This window comes from Gopherus flavomarginatus, chromosome 6 (assembly GCF_025201925.1).
Source record: "Gopherus flavomarginatus isolate rGopFla2 chromosome 6, rGopFla2.mat.asm, whole genome shotgun sequence".
NCBI classification, from domain to species: domain Eukaryota; kingdom Metazoa; phylum Chordata; order Testudines; family Testudinidae; genus Gopherus; species Gopherus flavomarginatus.
The window spans coordinates 40,585,934-40,610,598 of record NC_066622.1 but is presented as its reverse complement, the minus strand read 5'-3'; the positions used below and the strand labels follow the sequence as shown (position 1 = coordinate 40,610,598).

General features: G+C 42.4%; 1 long non-coding RNA gene across 1 annotated transcript in view; it reads left to right on the top strand.

The window, feature by feature from the left end:
• Positions 1 to 24,221, top strand: part of LOC127053368 (uncharacterized) — a 48,340-nt gene extending 24,119 nt beyond the window's left edge. The window contains exons 2-5 of the long non-coding RNA XR_007775008.1: positions 3,984 to 4,060; positions 5,266 to 5,542; positions 7,858 to 7,973; positions 23,638 to 24,221. This is a non-coding gene — a long non-coding RNA (uncharacterized LOC127053368). The remainder of the gene's footprint in view (positions 1 to 3,983; positions 4,061 to 5,265; positions 5,543 to 7,857; positions 7,974 to 23,637) is intronic.
• The last annotated feature ends 444 nt before the right edge of the window (positions 24,222 to 24,665 follow it).

Here is a 24,665-nt window from a genome sequence, read left to right as displayed (position 1 = left end):
ACTCCAGCTGAGGCCTCATCAGTGCAGAGTAGAGCAGAATTACTTCTTGTGTCTTGCTTACAACACCCCTGCTAAAACATCCCAGAATGATGTTTGCTTTTTTTGAAATAGTGTTACACTGTTGACTCATATTTAGCTTGTGATCCACTGATCCCAAGGTCCTGGGATTCGCGGGACTCCTTCATAGGCAGTCATTTCCCATTTTTTATGTGTGGAGTACTTTGCATTTTTCCTTATTGAATTTAATCCTATTTACATCAGATCATTTCTCCAGTTTGTCCAGATCATTTTGAATTTTAATCCTATTTTCCAAAGCACTTGCAGCCCCTCCCAGCTTGATATCGTCTGCAAACATTATAAGTGTACTCTTTATGCCATTATCTAAATCATTGATGAATATATAGAACAGAACCAGACCCAGAACTTATCCCTGAAGGACCCCACTTTAAACTTATAGTGGATGTTTTCAAGACCTAGTGGGACTTGCTGTGGCTTATTTAAACCACCACTGAATAACAGTTCTGTAATGTTCTACTCTGAAAGCGATGCTTGAGGAGCTAGAGGGAATTTGCTGTAGTGGTGTTTCACAGGAGTTACAGGTACAATGCTCAGAACTCTGAGATATCTATGACTGCTTAGACTTAAAAATCCTAGGAGCTAGTAAGTAACTGTGAAAATTCCTTTTCCTATCTTATGCCACTGTTCAGGGCAATTGCACCTGTATCACCCTCCCCACCCTGGTCCCTTGAGAGCGCCCTTTCTAGGCACCTAGCTCCTCAGTCGTCACCTCTCTTGAGCAGAGACCCACGTCTCTCACTCCTGACTGGGGTCTTTCCAGGCTGCCTACACTATGATATTCCCAGCAAGCCAGACTGACTAAACAGGCCAGTGTCTATGCTTTGCTTTCTCCCCAGAGGCTATGAACAGCTGTAATTGCCACCAGTTATAAATTACTACACAGCTCTTTCTAAGCAAGCACGTTTATCCTTAAGGTGAAAGCAATACAAAACACATATTAAAAACAAACAAACAAACAAAACCCTGCACACATGCTAATAAGCTTACCAGAAAGCATCCCACAGCTTCAACAAGGGCTCTGGTAGAAGTCGGTCCTTCAAATGGTTTTTTTGTGTGGTTACAAGCGTGTAACAGCCTGAGCGCAGAACTAGCATGCCCATGAATGGGTTAGGCCATATCTACACTATCCATTATTTTGACAAAACTTACGTTGCTCAGGGGTGTGAAAAAACACACCCCAGAGCAACACAACTTTCACTGTCATAAGCACTCATTTTTTTTTATATCTACTCACCCAACACACTTGCGGTATGGCACACAGATAGCAACCGTCTCCAATGTATCTAAGCTCAGCCTAAAAGTAAAGAGAGAGAATACAGGATGGTTTTGGGGGTTTCCAACATATTTCCCCTTACATCAAGGTGCATTAGAAGCTAATCATCCGTGGCATGAAGTTGGCCAAACTGGGTTTTGAGTCAGATTTCCCCATTGTTCTATCCTATTCTGAGAAATCCCAATTTATTCCATAGTTATGTTCAACACAAAATCTCCCTCCCACACTTCAAGTTCTTGCATAGATTTCTTCTTCGAGTGATTGCACATGTGCATTCCATAATAGGTGTGCGTGTTCGCCATGTGCACTGGTACTGGAAGTTTTTTTCCCTAGCAGTACTGGTAAGGGAGTGCCCCTAGCGACCCCTGGAGTGGTGCCGCTATGGCATGGTATAAGGGGTGCTGTGTGCTCCCCCTGCTCTCGGTTCCTTCTTGCCTCCAGTGAAGGTGCGTCAGAACTGCTCTGCTCCAGCTTTGCTGTAGCTTCCCTCTTGAACTCTGTTAATTCATAGTTAGTAGTACCTGTAATTAAAAGTAGTTTAGTTAGAGTTAGTTTAGTGCGCCTGGGTTGGGGCATGCCCCGGGCTTTAAGTTGTGCCACACTTGCAAGCGGCTGATGCCCGTGAGTGATCCGCACATGGACTGTTTACGCTGTTTGGGTGATCGCTGCAAGATTTGCAGATCCTTGGGGAAGAGGTGGTGGATAGGATTTTCCAAATGTGGGGCACTCCTCAGGTGGACCTGTTTGTGACACAGCAGAACTGCTGGTATCCCTGCTTCTGCTCCAGGGCCCGGCTGGGTGTGGGTGTCATCTCTGATGCCTTTCTTCTGTCCTAGTCAGGCTGGCTTTTCTATGCATTTCCCCCAATCCCGCTGATTAGCAAGGTCTTAGAAAAGATAAAAACGGACAGGGTCCGGGTCCGCCTGATTGCCCCACCATGGCCCAGGCACCATTGGTACGGGACTCTCATGAGCCTGGCAGTTGCCTCGCCATGGCCATTGCCATCCCACCCGGACCTGATATCCCAGGACCAGGGCTGCCTCCTCCACCCCAGCCTTGTGGCACTCCACTTCACATCATGGCTGCTCAATGGTTAGGCCTGGAGGCGAGGACTTGCTCGGAAGGGGTTCAGCGCATCCTCCTGGAAAGCACACAGCCTTCCACACTTTGGACCCACCTGGGTCTTGGTTTTCTCAGTGGGCAGCTGATCTGGGCGTTTCGCCTGTGTCTGCTCTGATTCACTCATTTTAGATTACCTCCTTCACCTTAGAGCCCAAGGCCTAGCACCCTCCTCCATCAAGGTGCACTTCACGGCCATATCGGCCTTCCACCCGCCCACGCACGGCCATGTGGTGCTCTCCCATGCCATGACTGGCTGATTCCTTAAGGGTTGGATCGTCTCTTCCCGTATGTTAGCCCCCAAGTCCTGCAATGGGACCTGAACTTGGTGCTGACATGGTTGACGGGTCCCACATTTAAACCGCTAGCTACATGCTCCAGGTCGCACCTCTTGTGGAAGGTAGCCTTGCTGGTGGCGATCACATACACTAGATGGGTCTCGGAACTCCGGGCCCTGACTTCTGAACCCCTGTACACAGCGTTACATAAGGATAAGGTCCAGCTCCAACCACATCCTTCGTTCCTCCCCAAAGTGGTCTCTGTCTACCATATGGGTCAGGACATTTTCTTGCTGGTCTTTGCCTCAAGCCCCACCCATCTAGTGAGGAGTGCTGCCTCCACATGCTGGATGTGAGATAAGCTATGGCTTTTTACCTGGAATGTACAAAACTGTTCAGGAAGTCCTTGCAGCTGTTCATCGCCTTGGCCAAATGCATGAGAGGCCGGCCGATCTCCACTCAGTGGCTCTCCAGCTGGATCACCTTGTCTATTTGTACCTGTTACGACCTGGCAGGAGTTCCCCCATTGTCAATTGTGAGGGCATACTTGACTAGGGCGCAAGGCTCATTGGCTGTCTTTCTGGCCCATCTCCCCATCCAGGACATTTGTAGGGCTGCCAGATGGTCTTCAGTTCACCTCACATTATGCAATCATCTTCCAAACCAGAGAGGACGCCGGGTTCAGCAGGCTGTACTCCATCCTGAGTGTCTGTGAACTCCTACCCAACTCCAACAGATATAGCTTGGAATCACCTATTGTGGAATGCACATGAGCAATCACTAGAAGAAGAAAAGACAGTTACCTTTTCCGTAACTGGTGTTCTTTGAGATGTGTTGCTCATGTCTATTCCACATCCTGCCCTCCTTCCCCTCTGTCGGAGTTGTCTGGCGAGAACGAACTGAGGGAGCGGGGAGCACACAGAGCCCCTTATACCATGCAATAGCAACGCCACTCCAGGTGTCACTAGGGGTGCTCCCATACAGGTACTGCTAGTGGAAAAACTTCTGGTCCTGTTGCACGTGGCGAGCACGCACATCTATTGTGGAATGGACATGAGCAGCACATCTCAAAGAACACCATTACAGAAAAGGTAACTGTCTTTTGTTCTTCCACTTAGTGAATCTCATCCGCTTCAAGTCTCCAGATCTTTCTACTGGATGTGCTAGGTCCTGCTCTGAAGCTATTTTCACTATCTGTAATACCCTCTCTGCATGTGATGCCCTTTCTATTTCAGGGCTAAGTAGCTAAGAAAGGAAATATGACCTCTTCCCAGGAACATCAACCAAAATTCGGACTGCAATAAATGTTGGGGTAAGTAAACAAAAGCCTGGGGATGTTCTTTGGAAGTTTAAGTTATTCAAACTCTTCTAAACAAGCAAAGACTAAGTTAGTTTTTATTTAAGACAAACCTGTACATAGATTTCAAAGTCTTTCTTCTTTGGACCAGACAGAGTCAGAAAAATAATTGGCTTTGCAAAATGAATACATAGAGCATCTCAGCCTACAAGTTTAAATGCCTCTCTTAAGTGCCCCTTTGTGGTACAATCAAGGCATCTTAAGATGTTCTGAAGAGAATTTTACCATATCTCCACTTGAGGTACAAGAAAAATTTTATCACATGACTTTCAGTACAAATAAACTTCATTCAATGTGCCCACAAACTTTAACCACCCGCATAGCAGTAAGGTGATCCTTAATATCCATGAAAGGAAAAAACTAAGGCACAGATTGAGCATAGCACATAAACTTTATATACTTATATCCATCTTTACTTAAAGATAGCAATGCATTTAAGTTTAACAACATGCTTAAATCCCACTGAAGTCAGAAAAGGGACTTAAGCATATTAAACACCTACTTAACGAGCTTGCCAAACAGAGATGGATTTATGCTCATGTTGACATGCTTTGCCGAAATGGGGCTTAATGCAGCAAACCTAGTGCCAGAGGTAAAATCAGGGCTATAGAGAATATGTGAATTACTAGGACTAGTACAGTAAGAACTCAAATACCACAGAGAGAGACACAGTATAAGAACTTGAACAGAATAGTAAGGATCTGATGCACTTCTATTGTTACTCCCATTTTATGCCAGTGTAACTCCACTGAAATTCAAGGAATTATACTGGTTTAAAACTGGAACAATGCACTGGTGAATCAAGTCTCCACAGAACTCTTGAAAGTTTCCAAATGTTTTATAAAGGGAGATGTCACTGAATAATAATAGCAAGTCTACCTTCAGTGGGTTTTCTTCTCGTGTATTTTCCCCTGCTCTGACTTTTTGTTGTATATTTGTCCTGAAAAAGAATCAGAGACATTGAGAGATAAAGGAGCCAAAAAAAAGAGAGAACACGGGTTGAATAATAAACTGTTACTGAAATATTCAGGTATCTATGGCTGTTTTGTATTCATGTGTTCAAGCTCTTTTCCAGCCTGAGACTTGTGCTTCTGAATATCTGTTTATCTAATTAAGCTCACAAGACTAGAGCTGAATTCAAAATACTTTTTTTTATGCAGGTTTGTTCACAAGTGAGCATTTCTCAAGCTTGCTCAGCTCCAATCTGGATGTGATTTGTTTTGCCACTTTGGAAATGCTTGGCTGATTCAGTCCTAAGGAATTAAAGCTCCAAAGGCTGACATACTAAAACATAAGGCCAAAAACATGTTTCACGAGAGCAGTTAAAAACTGAAAGGATGGAAAGAACCTGGCAAAATCTAAGATTGGATGCATCCTAGAATGTTGAACCAACAGCCGAGATGCTAGTGATAACATTTCACAAACCCCAGAAATCTGGTAAGGTGCCCGAGGGAGCAGAAGAAGGGGAGGGATATCCTGATTCTTCAAGAAGAGAGTCCTACTAATTATGCATTACTTATCCTGTCTATAACCAATGTAAATCACACATGACCAGATTTCCTGGCCTTAACATGGATACTGGGGGACATTTGGGAGCACACAGCACCAGAGACCCTTCCCCTGCAGAATGGACAAATCATTGACAGACTCTGTGCTGTCTTCTGTACAGGAACTGCTCCCTGCTAACACCCACTTGGGTGCAAACCACCACTTCCCTAGCATCTGGAAAAGAAAATCTGTCTCTCTTCTTCCTTCGATGCTTTATTTCTGCTAATATCCCTCCAAAAGAAATTGTAATTACTTGTGAGGTTATAGGATCCATCTGCAGATCAGTGTCCAAAAGTTAAAGTAGTAAATGATCTGCAGGTCAAGCTGCATTGAAATACTGTTTTCATACTCAGCTCAACGTGTCGCATCAGGCAGAAAAAGCTAACAAAATGTTAGGAACCATTGGGAAAGGGATAGATAATAAGGCAGTAAATATAATGCCACTGTAAAAATCCATGGTACATCCATGCCTTGAATAGAGTGTGCAATTCTAGTCACCTCATCTCAAAAAAGATATATGAAAGTTTGAAAAGGTACAGAGAAGGGTAACAAAAATGATGAGGGGTATGGAACAACTTTCATATGAGGAGAGGTTCAAAGGACTGAGAATGTTCAGCTTAGAAAAGAGACAACTGAGGGGGGGATGTTATAGAGGTCTATATAACCATGAATGATGTAGAGAAAGTGAGTAAGGAATTGTTATTTACCCCTTGCACAAGAACTAGGGGTCACTCAATGAAATTAATAAGCAGCAAATTTAAAACAAACAAAAGGAAATACTTCTTTGCACAATGCACTGTCACCCTGTGGAATTCATTGCCAGGGGATGTTGTGAAGGCCAAAAGTATAATTCAGTTCAAAAAAGAATGAGATAAATTCATGGGCAATAAGCCCATTAATGGCTATTAGCCAAGATGGTCAGAGATGCAACCCCATGTTCTGGGTGACCCTAAACCTTTGACTTCCAGAAGGTGGGACTGGTTGACAGGAAATGGATCACTTGATAAATTGTTCTATTCTGTTCATTCTGAAGCATCTGTCACCAGCCACTGTCGGAAGACAGTACACTGGGCTAGATGGACCATTGTTCTGACCCAGAGAGGTCATTCTTATGATTTATGCAACCAGACCTGAGATACAAAATTTAGTGAAACTAGGATAGCCAAAATTATACATTTTTATAACACCAGCAACTTTTTGGTAATACATTATTAAAGTTGAGCACATTTTCAAACTTTAATTATGGAAGTACTGTAAATCAATATGGAACACATAATATAGTGTAGGCCCAAAATAGTCAGCTACTGTCACTAAACATTCTATATTGTAATTTTAAATAGAACCTTGTTTACTGCTGAAAAATGGCTGCTTGATAGTTTGATGGGATTTTAATCAATTCAAGATGATTTATCTTAATCTTTGGAATATATTTTGTTTGCTTTACATAAAGCAGTGAGCAATTAGTTACTTTGTTGAGTCTTTTGAAGCATAAAGTTCCCAATGCAGTTGTAGCTGTATTGAAGCTTAAAATATTTATACCTTTTTGTACTTCTTTGAAGTAAACATAACATAAAGCAGCACATGTGAAACATAAGAGAAGTGTTATGTAGTAGAATTTGTAACAACATAGTAAAAATCTCATTCATTTAAAACAGAGATTGGTTCAGTAGAAAATCCTGTTCAGAATTAACCGTCAAGAACCAGGGACTCAGTTTGTACAGCAAGAAAAGCACCAGAACTGTGGGTTAGTGACCAACAACATGCTTTCTAGTTCTGTCTCCTTGTGTTTTGTGTTAAGCTGCTAGACTCAATCTAAAACTTGGAAAAGATTTTCCATCAGACCCAAATGTTCCTATTCAGGAAAAAGTAAATATACTAAACATTAGAAAGGCAAATGGAGCCATATATACCGCTAATAAGAGGCTGTAATCCTACTGACTGTGATGAGGGTGACTTTTCCATCAAGTCTGGAATGTTCAAGGTCAAGACAAACACAACCACCAAAAGGACAATTCCTAGGAATGGAAAGTTTAAGTCCTAGTGATTTTTCAAATTTAGAAATGCTATGGATTGTTTTTTAAAAGTATACAAATATATGGGAATATGATTTCTAAATATCACCCTCAGACTGATGTGGAAGTAAAAACTCTGGATTCAAATCTCTGTTTCATTTAATCTCAAGCTCTCTTTCCTTTTCTCAAAAGGGTTTTCACTGAATGCAGAAGACAGGAAAGAGGATTCTGAAGAATGAATCCATCCAAGAGTTTTGTAATGATTGATAAAAAAAAAAAATCAAAAGAAAGTTCACGCAGAAATTTCAGTTAGTATTTGTTTCTTCATATCCTTGGTGGTGCTATTTTATTTTCAGCGGACAGACTTCTTTCCAGAAGCATGTTGTTAGCTGCTCTAATTAATGCTTGCAGAACACTTAGATTATTTAAAGTTTTAGTTGCAGTAAGTTATTACAGAAAACAAATGAAAAGCACTTTGAAAATCTGGCCACTTGTGTACACTTTTGTTTGTTTTCTTGAATAATTTAGCTTATTTAGCACATCTAGATTAGATGTGTTAATTAACATCTATGGTGCAGGACCTTGTTTGCTGAGCTCTTTTGAAAATCCAGCCATGGGTGTTGCAATGGAAGCTGCTGGGTGTTGAATGCTTTTGAAACTTTGGTCTCTATTTAAAGTACCTAACTAGTAGCTGAGCTGTTTTGAAAAGTGAGTCTTGACTGTGCATGCTAAGTGTGACGAAGAGCAATTTCCTGGACAAATCTTGTTGAATTAAGTTAAAATTTATTGAATTAGGTTTAATACCTTTGGGTCCATTGTATTAAAATGCAATTGTTTGTGTTATTATATGTAGCTTTTCTAGGAGACTGTCTAACGCCTTGGGGAAATGATAGGAACTTCCAAGACTTGTTTGGGACAATACATATGAAGTGAGTTTCCTAAGACATACTTGGAAAGCCTTTACAAGCTACACCTGGGGAGAGAAACCCATTGTCTACTGATTACTTGCTCTTGGAAACTTCAAATCAAAGACCTAAAACTGTATAAAAATGGGAATAAACTTCTCATTAGGGTTCTAGTTCTGTGCTGAGGCTGTTATGCACTTGTGACCATAGGAGAGACCCCCTTCTGAGGGGTTTGCAGGACTATTTACCTGTCAGAACCCAGGTGAGATTTGGGGTGATCTCTGGGAAGGTTATGAGCAAGTGCATAGGTTCTCTCATATTGTTTTTAAGATGTTTTCTCTGTGATACTTTTATCCTAAGAATAAAATTTCATAGTAAGTGCTGTGTGGTATCTTAATTGTGGGCAATTATGCAGTTGTTAGACTTTGAAGAGAAAGCAAACAGGTCTGCTTAGGCAGTCTGTCCTTTGCTGGGAACAGTGCAATTAAGGGCATAATGGTTCAGCCTGGAGATACTCAACTCAGAAGAGGGAGTAGGGGGAATGTGTGTCTTCTCCACCCAAGTAAGGCAACAGCCGGAAGCGGCTCCAGGCACCAGCGCTCCAAGCGTGTGCCTGGGGTGGCAAGCTGCGGGGGGTGCTCTGCCGGTCGCCGCTAGGGCAGCAGGCAGGGTGCCTTCAGCGGCTTGCCTGTGGAGGGTCTACTGGTCCCACGGCTTCAGCGTGGCGTGCCTTTGGGAGGTCCGCCGAAGCTGTGGGACCAGTGGACCCTCCGTGCTTGGGGCGCCAAAATGTCTAGAGCCGCCCCTGGCAACAGCATGGGGTGCTGGAAGCCTGACAGCTAGCGCCTTGCTGGACTACTGTGGGGAAATACAAGTGCAGTTGCCCTGGACAGTGACATTTTTTAAAAATCTGGCCTACAATGGTTTCTGAAAGTCTTCCTGATAGGATGGGGTGCCAGAGAACCCTGTACATTTGCCAAGTGAGCTGTGTCTTTTTTTTTCAGGCCTTTTTACTTTTGACAGTGAGCTTACAGACAAACTATACTTTCCTGCAAGCTGTATTTTTCTTTTGCATCTTAAAATGTGATTTTGAGACCATGTCGATTTTAGCACATTCGCTAGTTGGTTCATCCTTGTCTTCTCCTATCCTCTGAGTGTCCTCTTCATACAGTCTTGCTTGGCAACCCTTCCTTTAAGCCATTCCTGAAGCCCCAAGTGTAGATGGATGAATGTCACTGATAAACCTTTCTTTAGTGTATGCAGGAATGTACCTGAAACTTTGAGATTGGGGTTCCTCATCAGATCATATCCTCAAAGAAAAGAGAACTCAGATTCCACCCTTAGAATGAATGATTGAGAGAAAAGATCCATGGTCAAAGGGCAGACTTTCTTTTAAAATTAGTAGACTCAAAGGCTGAGATGGCCAGGCCAGGAAGGCAGAATTTGTTTTACAAAGACAGATGAAGAGTATTTTTAAAATTGGAGATAAGCCCAGGAAGCTGTTGGCATTTGCAGTTGAATGTGATCTACAAATACAAGCAGAATTGCTTATTAAAAATGGAAATTAACTCTAGGATTTTTCTCTGCTGCATATTAACTTGTTTAAGTATGATACTAGTCAGTTCTTTTCTGATTAAACCTTGTATTTTTTATTGTTTCTTTTTTTGTCTGACAGTGACCTTCTTGTCTAGATAGAAGACTACTTCTAACTTTTAAATACAACAGATATAGAATAGGTGTCAAAAATTTAGGCCCTGAACTGAATGGATTCTCTTAATTTTGAGAAATTGACACTCATTTTGACCCAGATTGTTGCTATAAGTAATTCAAACTAGTATAATCCCTACTGCTATGAAAATGTTACCCACAATGTTAGCCACCAAAAGGCAAGGGAACAGTGGTCAAATCCTCAGCTGGTGTAAATTCACTGATAGAGCTATGACAATTAACACCAGCTGAGGATTTAGAGGAATATATTTAGTGCACATGGATTTTAAGGCTGTAATAGAATGCTAAATTGTATTATACTGTTCAGCCATTAAGTAGCACTGTGTGTAATATACAGTACCTTATTTAAACGAACCTCAGCCGTACCTGGCAGAGCATGAAAAGGGCATGATGAACACATCTGGTGTGTATGAGTAAGCACTCTAGCCAGTCCAGATCTGGTATAGGAACATGACAAAGTGTGTAGCTAAGTTACTCTCTAATACAGAAGATTGTACCTGCCATACAGTACACTGATACATTCTGATCACCTTAGGGTTTGTCTACACAAGGGAAAAACCTGCAGTAGTTGACGTGTACTAAGTCCCCCTGCGGACACTCCTAGAGTGCCTTTGTGCTCATTAGCTTATTGCACTTTGGAAGTGTATTAAGCTAAACCACATGAGGGCACTCAGCACACAAGAAGTATGTCCACACGGAGAGTTAGTGCAGAATAGCTAGTATGTTTTAAATTCACACCCTAGCTCTCCGTACAATAACTCCCTGTGTAGACAAGCCATAGTTTGGTTTAGGAGAGCCAATCTATTGCTAATTTTCTCAAATTATTGTACTGGGACTTAATGGTGTAGCTGTTTGAGTCCTCTCTCATGGCCAGGTGTCACTTTACAGTCACCCAGCCCGTTTGCCCCCTTTCGCAGGTCCCATAAGAACTCATTCAGTTCCAAGATAGGTCAAACAATACCCTCCCGATGGTCCAATGTATTGAGTCCTCGGGTACACAAGTTCAGGGTCTCCTTCCTGGAAGTCCAAATAAGAAAGTCTTTCAAACAGAACACAAACTCAGAGTCTTCATCTCAGTTTCAGCTGGGCACAGTCCCTCCTCTCTGAGGGTTGGTCAGCCTTTCTGCTTCCCAGCATCTCCTGCCTGGAGTTTGCCTTTCTCCTCAGGCTCTCTCAGCTGGTGCCTGGGCCCTAATGAGGCCTCCTTACTACTCCCTGCAGTGTCTACGCACATAGTTGCAGTCTCCTGGGCTTTTTATACTGGAATCACTTGATTCCCTCTGTTGGGGCTTGTTCTGTAATCAGGGTTATTTTAGTCCCAGGCTCTCCCCTGTTACAGGGGATATTACAACTGAGTCCAATTCTCTTCACCATAATTTTATACCCACATAACTCCAGTCTTTTCTCTTGATTTACACCCATGAAATTGAGACCAGAATCAGGCTCATAGTCTCATTTTCATTGTACCCAGATTTAGAGGGCTCAATCTATTTCCCACTGAAGTCAACAGGACTCTCCAGATGGTTCCAGAGTCTCCACGCTGTCCCAATTTCTGCAACTTTGATAAAAACCAGATGGTTTAAACCTAACCCAGATTAAGTGGAGGTGAAGCAGATTGGCTGGGAGAAGCACTGTGAGCAATGGTTAGAATCTATAACTGCTCCCTCAGTTGAGGGTGTTTGCCCACCTACTGTCTAAGCAATTTGCAGTCTCAAGGTCTTAGACTCATCAATGCTCCTAGATTCCCAAACTGCGTTAGCTTCCAGATATGCCTTTTTTCCATCTGGAGTTGGCCAGGAGATTACGTCCTTTCCAATCAGATGTGGCCCTCACCACCATCATCCTCACTGTTGTTGCCTCTGTGCTGGGAAACTACAACACAGTCCACATACATAGTTTAACCTTGCAGACCCATCAGAAGCTTCAGCTACTACACCTATTGTCTGCACTCAGCAATGGCTGCCATTCAACTTCTGGTTACATCAAAGTACTTCTTACTGTCTGCAGGGTACTAATAGAATGTGCCTATCAGATCGCAAGCACCATATGCATTCATTAGAAATACTTCTGCTCTCAGGGCACAAAGAGGTGCTCATGGAGTTGCTGACATTGTTTCTGGGCAGAGAACCACTCACCACTGGCATTTGTTCCCATCAGAAATTTCTCCAAGCCCAAACATGGTTATACTCAGAATAAGTTGCAATATACATCCTCACTCTTTGTTAATTGTGGATGCTGCCATCAGTGGCAGTTAGTCTCCTGGGTATTCTCCATCTCTGCCTTGTCACTGTGCTGGAGTGGAGTGGGGTGTGTTTGCTCCTTATATTTGCTTGTTGTTAATTGAACTCTCTATAAAATCATATCACAGTGATGGCCATACTGTAAGTGCTTGCAATAATGCAAATTAGAGATTACCTAAAATGTGTGGTCTGATCAGATACAGAAAGGAAATTTGATCAGGTTTGAAGGTTTCAGTTTAATGTTCTGTGGCAGCCTTCTTCACTTCAGCTGTTGCCTTCTATTGAAGTCCCTTTGCTGAAGTATGCTTTAATTATGAAATGAGGCTTTATTAGTAATGCTCAAAGAAAAATAATTGACAGGTTGACAAACAAATACGTTTAAAATAGTGTAGCCTCTGCAGTAACTGAGCAAAGAACTTACCACAACTCCATCAGAACCTATGGTAGAGTACTTAGAAAGTTTGGGGGCTCACAATGCAAAAAATGCATTCTGATCTTGACTCCAGGGCTGAAGACCTAATTGTCAAGTAGGTCAGGGAAGTGAAGTGGGAGCCCTCTGCAATTATCACTGTACTCAACTATCTTCTTTAGCCTCTATAAACCCCAGCCTTCAGAATTCCCCACCAATGTGAACATAAACATGGTCTCTTCCAATTCTGCCCTCCTTTCCATCCTGTCCAAGTTAACCCCTGCCTTCTAAACATCACCCTACTGCTGCTCCGGGCCCTCCTCCTAAGAGTAATTCCTTATTATATTGTGCTTAATATCTGGGGGTAGGTGGGGTGAGAAGGTGTTCTAGCCACATTTGCCATAGGCAGTAGCTAATCAGAGAAGAGGGATTTGCATAGTCACTCTATGTTATTGAACAATAAATCAGTCATCATGCAAATAATCCCTTTGCTAAAGTGTAGGGAATTAAGATAAAGGCATAATGCAGCATAATGCAGCATCCTTGTTCTCTAGCAGCCTGAGACTATTCCATTTCAATATAATTTAGTGACTCTCTTTGAACATTGTTCTCATTAAATATCTTGTAACTGGTGTACCAAAAAACTTAGATTTGTAATATCTTGGACTGTGCTCAGGATGAGCTAAAAATGAGCTATTGGTACATGAATCAGTATATAGTCACAAATGAAAATGATAGGTTTGTGGGCATTTTTACAATGATCATAATCAAAACCCTGGTTTAAATATGGGACATTGTGTACTCCGCATCATAGCTGTTGCCTTGGAAACAAGCACATGATGCAAAATGCTAGTGGAGCATGCCCAGTGAGTGAATAAGTAAGGTCCATTATTCTTCCTTTGTTTTGAAATCTCTCTTAGGTTTCCTGTTGTAGCCACAACTGAGACAAATGCTTTGTGTGTGTCATATGTAAAAACATGATACAGGAGACTGGTCATGTTGGGTATTGGGCCTGCTAAAACCTAGATTAATATAGAGCAAAACAATTTGCACTCTGTTTCAGTGGGAAAGTTCAGCCTCCCAGCACAGACACTTCTAAAAATCTCAGTAAGGTAATTTCTTCTGTTCAGGGGGAAAATTAGCCAAATTACAAATCACAACAGCAAGTTCTCATCTATCAAAATAGTTAAACAAGATGTTTTGGTCTTTTGAAGCCTCTTGTGCATTGCTTTTTTTTCCTGCTGGTAAGTATCAGTGTCCTGATTGTTTTCTCCCCTCTAGTTAAAATACGCGAACACTTGAAGGATAATCCACAGAAAAAGATAATTGCATTGCTCAACTTTGCTTTTTTGTAGTATGGTTTAAAAAATGAAAAGAAATGACTGGTTAAGATACAAAAGAATTCTTCTGCTGATCACTATGCTGCAGCTCTGCTGGTTGGTATTTGCATGCAACAGTGTGTCTAGAATGCATGATGAGTCCTTCACAGACTCCCACAGCCTGGTGGAGTTTAAAGCTGAATATATTCAAGTCCATACCCAATCTGATCTCCCTGAAGAATAAGACCTCTGTTGGAGCTGACTTGAATCATGCTGGTTTCTCTCTGCTAATTTGTGGTAGAGATAATTGACAGTCCTTTAAAAATAGCCAAAGCTGGAGCTGATTTTATATATAAATAAAGAGATTGATTCTGAAGTTACATTGCCATAGGGTCCTTAAGGACAATGTTTGCTAATCTTCAATTTTTAATTGTTCTAATGCGATTACTATGCCTATAATTCTTGTTGGGACAGACTGGATGTGGGAATGACATGGGAAACTAAGGAAGTATTCTTTAAAGAAGGAATCTGTTTCACTTAAGAAGTCTCCCTTTTCTGGCATGGTTTGCTTTTTGTTATTTTGCTCTTCCTTAGAGCTTAGGCATATACTTTCCAACTACTCACAGTGTGCACAGCTTTATAAATCATCTAGGAGTCAGAATGAAAATAACTAGAGAGAACTCTTTGTGCCTTTTTTTCTTGTCCCTGTTAGCCAGCCCATGGAGGCTTTCACATGCAAAAGCCTTTAAAAGCACACCGACAAAGAGGTAAATATAATTGTGTAATATCTGCAAAAGGAGAAGCTGCCCTAAGAAAAGTGTTGCAAGAAGATTATGGGAGTCTGTGCTGTGACAACACATTAAATGTCCATCAATTCACTTACTTCACAAGGGTCTCTGTTTTATGACAGACGCCACAGTTACTGCTATTCTTTACAGTACATCATGTTCAAGTAAATAGTGTGTATTAGTGATTACCGTGAGCTGCTAACATAAGTAGCATTTATTTCCTACATTGTCTCTTTTGAGATGGCTTTGGTGGTGTCATACCCTCAAGTCCCACACTGCTGGAGCGGCCAAATGCTTGATTGCTTGGAAAACACCTGAGACATCTCCACTTTCTATGTAGTGATGTAAAGGGGAAGATGGTTACATATGATCAGTGGTGCCCTCCTCTCCAGGCTCCTATACAGAAATACTGCTGAAATACTAGCAGTTATTTTGAATTCATTATTTCTGTTGGGATGTTGGTCTATATAAACATGTATGAAGGGTCACGGTCCAGCCTAAGAAGCAGTGGTATATCCTCTTCTGCAAGAGAAGAGCTGTTCAAAGTCTCTGTTACACTGGTCCATTCATTTAGGCCAAGACTGTGCTATTAAGGCACAGCTGAGCCACCCAGAAAATGAACCAGGAAAACTTTGTGCTGCAGGGAGACCCAGGCCCTCCTGATGCTCCCCAGCACAAAGACCATATGCTCTCTGCCATTCCTTGAGTATGCAGTCTCTTTTGCAGCTGGCCGTCTCCATAGGTAGGCGCATGAGGGAATAGGAGGGGCCAGGCTTTCTCCCTGTCTTTGCCTCTTTTGGTGTGGTAGTTTCTGTGCTCAGGCACTGATCCCTGCACAGGAGGCACAGGTTCCTGCACAGGAGACACAGGAGAGGAGATTCCATGTACCCTTCTTCCCCTGTGATCGAGGCCTGGATTTGAGGCTGTCCTTTAGGTGTCACTTCTTTAAATTCAAACCATGTAGTAAGGCCATGGGACTCAGGCTCACTGCACTTTCCAAGGCAAACACAGTTTCCTCTGTTTTCATCTCCTGAATGGAAGTTTTCATTGTCCTGTAAGGCTATGTTGTTTCCACCATAATAACCTGTAGTCCTGTTTAAGGGAACTTTTTACAGATTACCAATAGCTTTTACAGATTACCAATCTAGTGCTAGTTTTTGATCTGATTCCTCCCCTAAGGATGCTGAACTTTGTTATACTGTGATGACTGCTAGTAAGTGGGTTCAACTACATCTACTTCTTGAAATCCCTCTTATGTGCTACTAAGGATGGAGTCAGGAATAGCCTCTCCTCTTGCTTACTCCAGAGCTAGCTGTTTCCAAGGAAGACACATTTAGACACACAGCCTCTCTAAGCCTTCCCCCCATTGTGACACCTGACCAGTTTATATGTAGGTAGCTGAGCCAATAACCATTGGACTTAGTGGTTGCCTTTTTGATCTCGCTGAACACTACTTTATCTTAGACTCAGTATTTGTCTCTATATGTATTCTACTGTAGGGCTCTCTCCACTCAGAAATTTAACACATTAGTTTGGATGGAACCTTTTAGGAGCGGTGCTACTTCCCAGGCCTTTATGTCCTAATATGACCTTCCAGGTGTTACAGTATCCCAAATGGACACTGTACCCCATGGCTTTTAATACTGACATGGGAACATGATTGTTTTTGTGCTTATAGCCATGGTTGAATATGTGATTCTGATTTTATTTGATTGAGCTGTAGTGTAGTCAGCAACACCTTCCAGGATTTAGACCCTGGCTCTGAACTGACATTGCCTTACACCTTGTGTAGTCAATTACATCACTAAGTGAGTGTAACTTGCTACTCAGTCGGAACTCTCTGCTGTCACAGATGGTAGCATTTTACACTCTGTTTGCATAGATGTCAGCGACTCCCTAAGCCCCCTTGTGTGGTAATGTCAGGCAGCAGGTCCTGTGCTTAATTAGCCAGGGAGCTAGCAAGAATCATGATACAGTTGCTGTCATAAACAGGTAAGTAAGAGTTAATAGAACAGAAGTACTTCATATCTCTTTTGCCTGTAAAGGGTTAACATAATCAGTGAGCCTGGCTGTCACCTGACCGGAGGACCAATCGGAGGACAGGATGCTTTCAAATCTTGAGGGAGGGAAGTTTGTGTGTGCTGTTAGTTTTTGGTTGTTGTTCACTCTAGGGACTCAGAGGGACCAGACGTGCAACCAGGTTTCTCTCCAATCTCTTTGATACAGTCTCTTATATGTCCAGAATAGTGAGTACTAGGTAGATAAGGTGAGTTAGGCTTATGTTTGTTTTCTTTATTTGCAAATGTGTATTTGGCTGGAAGGAGTTCAAATGTGTATTTGGCTGGAAGGATTTTAATTTGTACTTGTATACTTAGGCTGGGAGGGTATTCCCAGTATCTATAGCTGAAAGACCCTGTAACGTATTCCATCTTAAATTTACAAAGATAATTTTTTACTGTTTTTTTTCTTTCTTTAATTAAAAGCTTTTCTTGTTTAAGAACCTGATTGTTTTTTTATTCTGGTGTGAGACCCCAGAGGATGGGGTCTGGATTCACCAGGGAATTGGTGGGGAGAAAGGAGGGAAGGGGGAGAGAGGTTAATTTCTCTCTGTGTTAGGATTACTTTCTCTCTCAGGGAGAGTCTGAGAGGGGGAGAGAGAAGGAGGAGGGAAGGTGGATTTTCCTCTCTGTTTTAAGGTTCAAGGAGTTTGAATCACAGTGATCTTCCAGGGTAACCCAGGGAGGGGAAGCCTGGGAGAGGCAATGGTGAGGGAAAGTGTTTACTTTAAGATCCAGAGGGACTGGGTCTTGGGGGTCCCCGGGCAAGGTTTTGGGGGGACCAGAGTGTACCAGGCACTAGAATTCCTGGTTGGTGGCAGCGCTACAAGTACTAAGCTGGTAATTGAGCTTGGAGGAATTCATGCTGGTACCCCATCTTTTGGATGCTAAGGTTCAGAGTGAGGAATTATACCATGACAGTTGCTTTGTCTACATCCCCCTTGAACTTCACCACAGTTATGTCCTGGTTCACCATCCCTATTTTCCTTCCCTGTATCATACCTAGTTCTTCAGACAGACACAGGGCTGCTCCAGGGGCAGGAGGGGGGCAAGTGGGGCAATTTACCCCAGGCCCGGGCCCTGCAGGGGCCCCCATGAGAATATAGTATTCTATAGTATTGCAACTTTTTTTTATGGAAGGGGCCTCCAAAATTAATTTGCCCCAGGCCCCCTGAATCCTCTGGAAAGCCCTGGACAGACAAGAGTGTGTGTGGGGGTGTTAGGTAATATCTTTTATTGGACCAACTTCTATTGGTGAAAGAGGCAAACTTCTGAGCTGCACAGTTTTGTCATGGTTATAAACAGAGAGCCAAGCCCTGCAAGAGTGGGAAAATAGAACAATAGAGATTGGACTTGAGGTGCTGTATGAGCCATAAATAATAGCAATTATCCAAATATAATTAAGTCCGCTCATACTGAGTGGAACCCAGTGCCATCTGGTATACTGTAGATCACGGCAGAAACTCCGACAGGTGAATGTATGCTGGGGGAGGAGGCTGCAGCAGCGAAAAGCCATCATAACTCTTTTACCCCATGTGTGCCTGCCAGATGGGTCAGCTGTGCCTCTAAAGTGGCAGACAACATGCTGAGAAGAGGAGTAGTCAACGCAAGTAGGGGGATGTGGAGTGGGATTTTCAGAGTCATTTAAGGGACTTAGAAGCTCACGTCCCATTGGCTTTCAATGTGAATTGTGCTCCCAAGTTACTTAAGTGCTTTTCAAAATCCCACCCATGATGATTCAGAACATTTGCTGGCAGAGTTCCTACGGATCCAACAGGCCTCTGCTGGCCAAATCCCAGGCGGAATGCATGCAGCAGCACCAGGGTAAATCCCTCAATGGAGAGCAGTTTAGAGGGAATCTAGCCCTATGTCTATTAATCACAAGTAAGAGGTCACTGTGAAAGCTGGATTTCTTATGTGGGAATAGAAAGCTCTCCCGCTACACTCCAGAATCAGCAAAAGAGCTGTGAGAACAGGATTAGCTTGGATCAAAGGTGCTCTTTAAATTCTGGTTGCCACTTCATCTGCAGCAGATTGTTCTTGCCAGCGCAAGTGAAAAAATTTGAAAATGTAATGTTCAAATGCAGCGAACAACTCCCTGCCTGCCATGCATGAATTAAATATTGCAAGAAGGCAAAGTTAACTAAAAGTTTTAAGTACGTTCTTCACTGGGAATAAAATCATAGAATGCAGTGTTTAGAAGCCTAATCTAAAAGTCCTCCAGGCTCTTGGCATAAGCACAAGGTAAAAGTGAATGAGAGGCAGCTTTAGAATGAGAGAATTTCCATTTTTCCCCTTCCCCACTCCTCCTTGGGTCATCTGTCTGGAGGGGAAATTGCTTGGTTCAAATGTCAGTACAATAACTTCCACCAGTATAAATAAGACCTTTTTATTTTGTCTTCTCTGTGCAATTCTACAGTGGTTATGTAATACTCACACTGTATTGACACATGCCGCCTGAAATAATTAGTTTGCATTATAATAGTTTCTGTTCTAGTCAATAATTAAAAGCACTGAATCCTAAAAGCAGGTGCACATATCCCCATATTTTTACTAAAAAGTTTCTTCTACTCCTGGATCAAGAAACTTCAGGAAAAATGTTGTAAACAAATCAATTATTAAGAAAAAATAAACCTGATGTTCAAGATTTTCAAAAGTGACTAATGATTTTGGGGGCCTACGTTTTTTGAGTACATCTTAAAAGAACGCGCTTCTCAGAAAATGCTGAGCATCTGACAAATAGGCCCCTTTTAACACCTCAAACTAGGCACCCAAAAATCACTAGTCACTTTTGAAAAATGTATGTTAGCATGTCATAGGCATAGAACATTTTAAAGGTAGTAAATTTTAATTCAAGGCTAACCTTTTAAAGGAAACAGTCACCTTAGGATTGAATTTAAAATTAAGGTTCCATAAACAACAGCATCTGTAACTCTAAATCCCTTCTTACCAGGTAGTGGGACTGTGAAAACTCATGGATAGAGGCATATTTATTTATTTAATTTCTAGAGCATCTACAGCATTAAACCCTTTAATTAGAAACAACCCCCTCCACCCAAAACAAAACCCTACACTAAACATTTACTCTAATGCCAAACAAAACAAATCACTCTTGCCTTATTCTCTGGGATATGTTAGGGTCAGGTTCCAAGAAGCTGCCAGGTGGAGTAAATTCCAAAGATGGGGCCCTCAAGTGGAAGAACTCTTCTACTGGATATGGAGTGTTAACAAGTAGGTCTTTATTGAAAAGTTTTTCTCAGCCAATCTTAACAGCTGCTCAGGGGTACATGGCAAGAAGCAGCCTTACAGATTATTCAGGTCTCAGTGTATTCAGCATTTATAAAAAATATTACCAGCATCTTGAAATCCAAATGGAAATAAACAGGCATACAGGGCAAACCTGAGTGCACATGCTGTGTTCATGCTGGCATGCACTGCTTTATTAAGGAGGGAGGCAGAGGCAGAATCCAGAGTTAACTCTGATTAGAGCACATGGCAGTAATCAAACCTGGAATTAACCAAGATGGATATGATTGTGCAGTATTCATGCCTGAAAGGAATGGCTGCCATCTGAAAGATATCATGTGATCTGGGAATCCAGGAGCATTAGTAAATCCAATAGGAATTTGAGACTGCAAGTCATTTTAAGAAAATTTGAGTATGCAAATTCCATAGATGGTGCAGACATGATGTCTGCCCACTCCTCAGTAGTTCCCCCTGCCAACAGTTATGTCACTCTTATCCATGGTAAGATGCAGCCATGCACATTCACTCAGATCCTTTGAGAGTAATGAGGCTAGAATCTGTGTTTGGTAAACAGGAGATGGAGAACTGTGCTGAGCTGGCCAAGACCTGGAATTTCTGGATGTCCCACCAAAGTCCCACCAAAATTGTTTCAGAAACACCTACACTTTCTCTGTCTCTGTGTTGGCAGTATTTTAGGGACAGATCTCCCCTACATTCTGAAAATCCGGTGTGGGGTTCAGCTACCTTTCTGTCCCCTAGCATCTAATCTGACGAGGTCTTGTGTGCTATATAAATTGATGTGAGTTAGACTACATTGCATGAGCCTGTGTGTGACTGCATGACATCATGTGTTTTGTGAACTGGGTAATGCTGCCTCAGGTGATGGGATCCACCACAATACAATCTGGGGTGAAATGTGCAAGACAACAGTACATTATAAACTGATTAACTGCTGGCTAACAGGAAACCTTTCCATGGAAAAGCTCTGGTAGCACTCTGTGAAGTGTGATGGCATTTTGCAAAGTATGAGAATTTGAACCACTAAAACCTCAGAATACTAGAGTGTCTACATTGTTTGATACAGTGGTGCAAGACTCCACATGCTTCTGCAGACTACACTGCTGCTAGTAATGAATTAGCACAGGGCAATGATTAGAGATGGGTGAATGTTGCAATGAATGGAAACTCAATTTAAGAAGCTTCCATATGTTTGGATGCTAAAATTTTATCTAAAACTACCAGAAATTATAGGTAGCTCCTTCCCTAATCTTTGCTCTATTCACCTGCTGTCTTCTTCACTTGAGGAGGAATGGTCTGCTACACTCTTCCAGCCTTGTTTACATACCCTGCTGGGAAGCTGAGCCTGATGATCTCATTTCCTTAAAGTTTAAAAGGCACAGTGTACATACCAGGAGATGGTAAAAGGCAAAAAGCATGTGAGAGACCATCCTGTGAGATTAGCATTTGTTGCAAGAGGAGTGTGATCTCTTGAGGCAGTTTGGAAAGCTTTAGGAAAGGCTTTTTTCCTCTAATTTGCAATGCATTCTGGAGCATAATTTTCTCAAAGCTTAAAGAAATGTTTAAGTATAAAAGAGAGGAGATCAACAGGCTCATTGTAGTGGTTATTGTTGGGTCCCTCAGGATAGGAGCAAACTTGGATGGGAGAGAAGAGGGCATCATTGTTCTGTTCCTTAGTGAATATTAGAAGTTGAACTACCCACCTACTCTGCAAGAAGATTTGTCCTCAAATGGTGCCGAGTAGCTGAATTAGTGTGGTGTTTGAAAGGTGAATGAAATTGAGGATCATTTTTTATTTATCTGCGTTGGTTCTTGATCTAAGGAATATTCCCCATATGTTAAATTAACATACTGTACCTTTCTCGCACTTAAAAAACAAATGAAAACAAAACCCATCTTTCCCTGTTTAAGGGCTTATTTTCTACTGGTAAGTATTTACTAGAGGAACTATGAAGTTTCAGGCAATATGATCTTTCTTAATATAGACTTGCCTTCACACCCATATTCCTTATTTATCTGTTGATTAGTTGGGCACAGGTCATTAATATCTTATTCAGTTAACAAAAAAATCACAAATCAAGGATTAGAAGTAAGGGAAATTTATGAAAAAATGCAACATGATGGAACAGGAGGAATATAAACGTGTATGTCACCTTTTGTGGGTTCACATTCCATTCTTCTAACATATTTTTGCCATGCAATCCATTAGAGTTCAAATATGTTGAACTGACGTCTCCCCTAATTTAGCTTTAGAACTCTCCACTCCACTTACTTTCTAACAACCAGTTCTACTTCAGACATTCTAAACCAAATACCTTGTGTACTTAGTGACATCAAGCAGGCATGCTATGCAAAGCTGATGTTACTTAGCCCTGGTCTACACTATGAGTTTAGGTCGAATTTAGCAGCCTTAGATCAATTTAACCCTGCACCTGTCCATATGACAAAGCCATTTTTGTTGACTTAAAGGGTGCTTAAAATTGATTTCTGTACTCCTCCCCGACGAGGGGATTAGCGCTGAAATTGACATTGCTGGGTTGAATTTGGGGTAGCGTGGACACAATTCGACGGTATTGGCTTCAGGGAGCTATCCCAAAGTGCTCCATTGTAACCACTCTGGACAGCACTTTCAACTCAGATGTGCTGGCCAGGTACACAGGAATAGCCCCAGGAACTTCTGAATTTCATTTCTTGTTTGGTCAGTGTGGCAAGCTGATCAGCACAGATGACCATGCAGATCTCATCAGCAGAGGTGTACCAGAATCGCAAAAGAGCTCCTGCATGAACCTAATGGGAGATACTGGATCTGATCGCTGTATGGGGAGATGAATCTGTGCTATCCAATTCCGTTCCAAAACACAAAATATTTGAAAAATCTCCAAGGGCATGAATGACAGAGGCTATAACAGGCACCTGCAGCAGTGCCTTGTGAAACTTAAGGAGCTGAGGTAAGCCTATCAAAAAACCAAAGAGGCAAACTGCTGCTCTGGGTCAGACCAGACCTCTGGTAAGTGTACATTTGTAAATATAATACATGGTTTAAAAGCAAGCGTGTTTAATCCTTAATTTGCCCTAAAGACTTAAAGAAACCAAAAGACTGTGGCTTACCATGTTTGCCTGCAAGCCGAATTCTGTTGCCTGGCCCTGCGTGTGTGATCTCTCTCACCAAATCAGCAAGCCCTCAATATAAGAGGCAAAAGTTGACTTTGTACTCTAAAATGTGTCTTTTTAAGTACTAGTCTCCTTTTTTTATTTCCTACAGCACCTGCAAAGGTTTCAACGCTTCTCCTATCGTCTCCGTCCCAGAGGCTAGCGCAGATAAGAAGGTGAAAAAAATGCACTCACGATGAAATGTTCTCTGAGCTCATGCACTGAAAGAGCTTGGCAAAATGCATGGAGGCAGACAATGTCAGAGTCCAGGAAAGCACAAAATGAATGCAAGGACAGGAGGCTGGAGCAAGAGGAGAGGTGGTGGCAGCGTGATGAGGCAGGAGGCAATGCTGAGGCTACTGGAGGATCAAACTGATATGCTCCGGCATATAGTTGAGCTGCAGGAAAGGCAGCAGGAGCACAGACTGCTGCTTCAGCCCGTGTAACCGATCGCCCACCTCCCCAAGTTCCATAGCTTCCTCACCCAGATGCCCAAGAATGCGGGGAGGGGGGCTCTGGGCACCCAACCACTCCACCTAAGAGGACTGCCCAAGCAACAGAAGGCTGGCATTCAATAAGTTTTGAAGTGCAGTGTCGTCCTGTCCTTCCCTCCTCCCCTTCTTCCCCCATCCCACCTGGTGCTTCCCTCCTCCTCCACCCCTCCTGGGCTACCTTGGCAGTTATCCGCCTATTTGTGTGACAAATTAATAAAGAATGCATGAATTTGAAACAAAACTGACTTTATTGCCTCTGCAAGTGGTGATTGAAGGGGGGAGGGGAAGGTGCTTGTTTTACAGAGAAATAGAGTGAACCAAGGGGGTGGGTTTTCATCAAGGAGAAACAAACAGAACTTTCACACTGTAGTCTGGCCACTCATGAAACTGGTTTTCGAAGCTTCTCTGATATACAGCGTGCCCTGCTGTGCTCTTCTAACTGCCCTAGTGTTTGGCTGCGCATAATCAGTTGCCAGGTGATTTGCCTCAACCTCCCACCCTGCCATAAATGTCTCTCCCTTACTCTCACAGATATTGTGGAGCGCACAGCAAGCAGTAATAGCTATAGGAATATTGATTTTGCTGAGGTCTAACTGAGTCAGTAAACTGTGCTAGTGTGCTTTTAACTGTCCAAATGCACATCCTA